Here is a 6,080-nt window from a genome sequence, read left to right on the forward strand (position 1 = left end):
AGAAGCCTCCTGGCACGTGTAATGTGGTCCCTGACCCAACTGGGGCCAGGGATCCCAACGTGGGGGTGATCATGGCGAGGGGTCCCCTTGTGCCCCCTGTCCCAGCGGCAAAACCCTCTACGATTTGCCGCTAGAGGGGGGTGCGGGAGCTCGGAGCCGCTGCACTGGGCGAGTCCCACATCTGGACCTGTCCCGGGCCCCATCCTGCTCCGGCCACACACAGCTCCTGAGGCTGGCAGGAACATGGCTTTGACCATCGGGGGGTTTAAATTTCAGGGAAACACCAGCCCTGGGCGCAGAGTGCGGGGAAGCAGCAGCACGATGGCGCAATCACTCCCAGCACCAGCACCAGCACCAGCACCAGCTGGGCTTTTGGGGGGCTGCAGCAGGGGCCGGAGGTGGAGGTACACGGGGCTCACCCTGCTCCCCAAGTCATTTCTGGGGGTGCTGAGCCCCGGGGTGCCCTTTCCTGGAGGAAACGTTTCCACCCTGTGACCTTCAGGGTGCCTCCAGCCCCCTCATCACCCCTCCGCCCCCACCAACCCCTGCCAACCCGTGGGGAACTCCAGCCCCGCGCCTTTCCCCCATCCTCGCCAAAAACACGTGAGGCGAGCGGGGCCGCCCACCTTGCAGGCTGCCACCCCGAGTCCCATCACTAACCCAAAGCCACCCCTCGGTCGGGAAGCTCCTTTTGGGACACATCCCCCTGGGGGTGCCCGGCCCCCCCCCCCCGGTGCCGTTTCCGCTCAGAGCAGTGCGTTCCCCGCAGCAGGGGCAGGACGCTGGCGGCCGCCCCGCTCGCCGCACGCCTTCGCTCTCGCTTCTGCTTCTTTGGCCGCCGGGAAGCCTTCCTGCCGTGCGATGGAAACCCGCCAGGGCCGGTGGCAGACGACGCAAGGCCACCGGCTGAGCGTGACCGTCCCTGGGGGGGGCTCGGGGGGACCCTGCCCGGACGCGGAGCTCTCCGAGGAGTGACTCAGCCCTGCAGTTTCCCCCTGTTCATCCCCGACCGTTCCTTTTTTCCTTTTCCTCCCCGCTTCAAGGGGCACGGGGAGGGCTGCCGGTACGTGTGGAGCGGGGCTGGAGGGGAAACAGGAACCTTGAGGGGAAAAACAACCAGAGAAACTCCCTTCCCCCCGCCCTGCCCTGCTTCCTCCGGTGCTGCGGGCATGCGGGGACGGCTCCATGGCTCCAAAGTCCCGTGTGTGTCCCCTGTTCATTTCCATTTCCCCCCGCTCCTGGAGATTCAGGAAACATCACCCAGTTTTTATCCATGTGGCCAGGGGGAAGAAGGTCCCAAAGGATGGGAACATCTGTCACGGGGCAAAAATGGCTCGCCAGGTAGCGGGCTCTGAGCAGGTCTGCAAATACCTCGGAGGCACCCGCTGAGCCCAGACTGCCCCCGGCTCACTGCATCCCTCACCCCAAAGGGCAGGAAGAAAGATGTGCTTTCCCCTCCGTGGGATTCTCTAGTGTCTGCTTCAGGGCTGAGCTGCTGCTGCCGTGCTGTGCACGGCCTGAGAGCAGCCCTGGGGCTGGGGAAGCACCCGGGTACCCATCCCACCCGGGGGGTCTTGGCCGGCCTCAGGAGGAGGGAGCGGGTCTTGTCGCCTTGCACAACGCCTGCCTCGACCTGCTGCAGGCTGCCTTCACTTGGGAAAAGGGAGAAATTGAAGGTCACAGAGTTCTCGTCCAGCCCTGTCCCTGCTGTGAGGGAGGTGTGGGGCTGAGACCACGCAAAGCTGGGGCGTGCGGCCAAACCCACGTCGGGCCGCCTGCAGGCACGGGTCCCCAAATCGGTGACGCCGGCTGCTTTGGGCACTGCACGGTAAATCCGCGGGCTGCAGCTCGAGTGCTCATCACGCGCTCGGGGCACAGATAAGCCAGCGGGGCCTGGCCGGCGGCGCGGCGCACAGCGGCCCTGCGGCTCGGTAATCTCATCCCCGCAGCCTTCCGGGCGCTTCCTGCCCCCGAAACGCCCGGCGGCCCCCAGAAGACGAAAAACACCGGGCAAACATTATCTAAACAGACGGGTGGCTCTGCGGGCAGCGAGGAGCAGCAGGGCATGCCCCCGCCCCGCGTGCCGCTCTCCACGATCGATTGATCCGTCCATTAAGGCACGAGGGCGAGGAGCGCTGGCTCCGCCGGGGCCCCAGCCTCTCATTTCCAAACCGCGGGCGGAGGGGAACCCCGGGGGACCTGACGTCAGTTCTGAGCAGAACAATGGTCGGGCACACGGCGGCCAGAGGGGGACAGGACAGGAACAGGACGCCGGGCAACGTGACCTGACGGAAAAGCCATCCCGCCAGGCCCGTGCGCTCCCCCCGCCAGGGCACCTGCCCGGCCGCGGTGCTGTACGCGTCCCGGCGAGGTGCTGAGGGGATGCTGCGGGGTTAAAAGCACAGGGCTCTGCAGGCTGAGGACGGACAGCGCTCGCCACAGGTGTGGGTGACGTGGATGTCAGCCCCAGCACCGACACCGCTCGCAGAGGAGCTGCGTTAGCACAGCGGCGAGGGAGGAGGTGGCTGGGCAATGCCAGGAGGCGGCCGAGTCCCGCGGGGACTTCTCGTCCCCAAAGGCAGAGGCTGAGCCTCCCCCGAGCCGTGCCGGGGAGGAGAAGCCCCCCGGCCCCACAGCACCGTGCAGCGAGCTCCCGGAGGCTCCCGGGGGCCCCTGTTCTGGGACCCCCTCCTGGGGGCCACGAGCTCCTGGAGGCTGCGTCCCTGGCACGGGGATGCCGGTCGCTCCCTCCCACGGCTTCCCCTTTTCTCAGAAAGCCTGGAAACCAAAGGTGAAAGAAGTGGGTGGAAACCCTGCACGCCGCCGTCCAGGAAGAGAAGTGAGTAAGTCGGCTGCGATATTTAACGGTGCCTCCGGCCGCGCGGCTCGCAGTCACGGTGCGGCAGAGACGGAGCCGGGGCAGGAGCTGACGGTGAGTGCCGGGGTCGTGCTCTGCGGGGTCCCTGCCGGAGCCATGGGGTGCTGGCATGGCCGGGTGAGGGGGGGGGGTTCCCCTGCTGCTGCTGTCCCCAGGGAGCCAAAGCACGGATGTGCTGAGGTCTCACTGCCAGTCACAGCGTGCTGGCTCCTGGCAGAGGCTGCCAGACCTGCGGGCACGAGCATCTCCAGACCAGCCTCGCTTTTATCGGTAGTTTTTTGGGTGACCTGCGAAACCGGACCCGTCCCGCTGATATTTTAACTCGGGATGGGGGGGGGTGGGGTGTTGTGTGTAACTATTTCTGCAGGCTTCCTGGGAAGACAAAGCGAGGCAGGCTGGATGAACGCCCACGCGACACCGCTGCCCGGCCCTGGGCATGTCCTGCCTAATCAGTAGCTCCCGTGCTAATTAGCTGGCGGTGCCAAAACCAGGGCGCTGCTTCTTCCTCAGCCCCGTAGAGCAATAAATCTTCTCACAGCTGAGCGGCGGTACCTGGGGTCCTGGCAAGGAGGCTGAGCTCTGGCAAAGACACAGGGGGCTTGCACTCGTGTGATGCCCGGGTGCTGTGCCCCGACCCACGGTGCCCCCTCCTGCTGTTGCTTCCCTCGTCCTCCCTTCGCCTCCCTGCACAGCACGGCTCGTGGGAAGCCTGCCAGCAGGGCTGTCTCTGCTCTGCTCTCAGGGCCAGGGCTGGGTTGCTCAGCGGGGTTATTTCTTCGCTGAAAGCATTCACTCACTGCAGAGGAAGCAAACGGGGGAGCAGGGGCTCCCACAGGTCGATTCACTCAGCCCTGGTACGTAGGAAACCCCACAGCAGCAGCAGCATGCCGCTGGCCACCTACTTGCCTGGGGTCTCTCTCATCTCGCCAGCATTTTTGGGCCACAGGAGCTGGGCCCAGCGGGGGACACGTATCAGACCCAGCGTGGGGACCCTGCGGGCAGGGGCAGCCTGGGGATGGGGACACCAAAAAGCAGAGGCAGAGTCCAGACGGGGAGATGAGGCTGGCACATGGGGAGCTGCGCCAGCATATCAGGCTCCCCCAAACCCCAGATAGGCACTATTTGAGAAGAGGACGGCTGGGAAAGCAGGAGGGCCGTCCCAGGAGCCCAGCGCCGCTGGGGGGCTCGCATCCCCCTGCCTCCTGCAGCTGCCCGTGGTGCCATGCCCCGGGGACGTCCCTGGTCCCAGGGGTGCTGCTCGCAGGAACAGCCACAAGCGAGAGGAAACGGCCGGAGCCTGGGGTTTGCACCTCAGCCCCTGCGCGCTTCCCATCGCGCCCAGGTCACGCTGCCCCGGGGCCTTCGGGAGATGGGCTGCCCCAGCACCCAGGGGCAGGGCACCAAAAAGAGCTTGCCTGGAGCTGGCCCTGCTCTATCTGGGCGTGCACGGGGACAGCAGGGCACGCGCCAGGCTGCCACTGCGCTGTCCTGCATGGCCCCCGCACCCGTCACCTCGCCGGGCACCAGCAGGGTGAGGGTGTGGGGGTTAACACCCCAGCTCCTCTGCTTGAGACTCTTCCCCTTTCTGTGAAAAGCAGCACGCGGAGGAAGGCCGGGGAAGGCTTTTCCCTCGCCTTTGCCTTTTGGTTCCTGGAAGCAGAGCTGCTTGGGGTGGCCAAGGGCTGAAGGCGGGTGGCCGGCGCTTTGGGTGGCAGCATCCTGCAGCCCTTTGGGGGAAACACATTGGAGAGGAGGTTAAAGCATGGGAAAGGAAAGCACAAAGGATTTCAACATATCTAAACAGCCAGAGGCTGGCCAAGGAGCCCCTGGACACAAGCTGCACCCCGAAGCCCCCAGTCTCTACCTGGGGCTGAATACCAGCACCCCCCAGCCGGACCCCAACAGCCTGCTGCAGCCGTAGCATCTCCAGGGGAGAGGAGGAGGGAAATCACCCCACTTTTCTCAGCGTGGGGGTCTCAGGGCTATCAAAACCTCTCCGCCAAGCCACAGCAGCCTGAAAAATAGCACAGCCGGGTCCCTGAGCCCACCTCTCCCTCCCCAGCACAGTGAGCTCAGTGGGAGCAGGGGAGGCACAGTGGGTTCGCGCTGCCCCGGCTGAACTTGGCTCCCCGTGGGCAGACAAAAATAGAGCCCCAGGGTGGCTGTTGAGTAACCGTGGAGTTGGCTCCCGGCGCAGACATTTGCTGGGTATTTCCCCCACCAAAATCTCTGTCGGGGCTCCAAAGCGCGCGTGTCGTTTCCCTTCCCTCTGCTGCTCCACCAGAGCCGGGGGCTCGTCTCTCCGGCGCGCAGGCAGAGCCGCAGCCCCCCGCCAGCTGCGCTCCTTCCCCGGCCACCCCGCGCTGCTGCTGCCGTCACAGCCCTGTCAAACCACCGCTGAGCCAAAAAACGCCTCTCTGTGCGTGTCAGCTGCCAGCCCAGCCTCCTGGTTTGGTTGAAAATGAACATCGTTTTGAGCAGCTCACGGGGGTCCCCACCTGCCCCTTTGCTCCCAAACCAGGCGTGGGGCTGGCAGGGAGCAAAGGGCGCACGCGTAGCTGCTGGGTGCACCAGGATGTCCCAGCCCAGCCCCAACCTTCCCCATCTGCTGTATCTGAGCTGGCTGGAAGGGACCTTGCTGCCTGGAAAATGCCTTTCACTGCTTCATTTCGAGCTGCAGAATTGCCCTGGGGGCTCTCGCAGCCCCAGGCGGGCAGGCTTGCACTCCACCTGCAGCGCAACACGTCTCCATCCAGCAGCCCGTGCATCCCAGCTCAAGGGGGTTCAGCAAGCACTGGTTTTGCTACAAGAGCACCGAGCAGTCCCCCCAGTGCTGCCCCTGCCCTGCTGTGCCCCTTCAGAGAGGGACAAGCAGAGGAAGAGCAGCTTGCACCGAGGGACGTGCTGCGTCGCTGCCCGCGCACGAGGCAAACATGCAGGCAGGATTCCTCAGGCACCTGCGAATGACAACCACATCTGGAAGAAGCCGTGTTTCTCTCCCAGCTCCAGCAGGTTACAGAGCTCAGGGCCGGCACGAAACTCCGCAGCAGCTCCAAGTGACAGGGTGACACGTGGAAGCGTTGGGAAAAAAAAAAAAAAAAGAAACAGCAGCCAGCTTGAGCAACGCTTCCAAATAAAGCCACAGCTGCGTGCGCTGCATCTGGGGCAGAGCAGGAGGTGCCAGAGCCCTCTCCTCGCTGCG

Source organism: Cygnus olor, chromosome 7 (genome assembly GCF_009769625.2).
Source record: "Cygnus olor isolate bCygOlo1 chromosome 7, bCygOlo1.pri.v2, whole genome shotgun sequence".
Taxonomy (NCBI): domain Eukaryota; kingdom Metazoa; phylum Chordata; class Aves; order Anseriformes; family Anatidae; genus Cygnus; species Cygnus olor.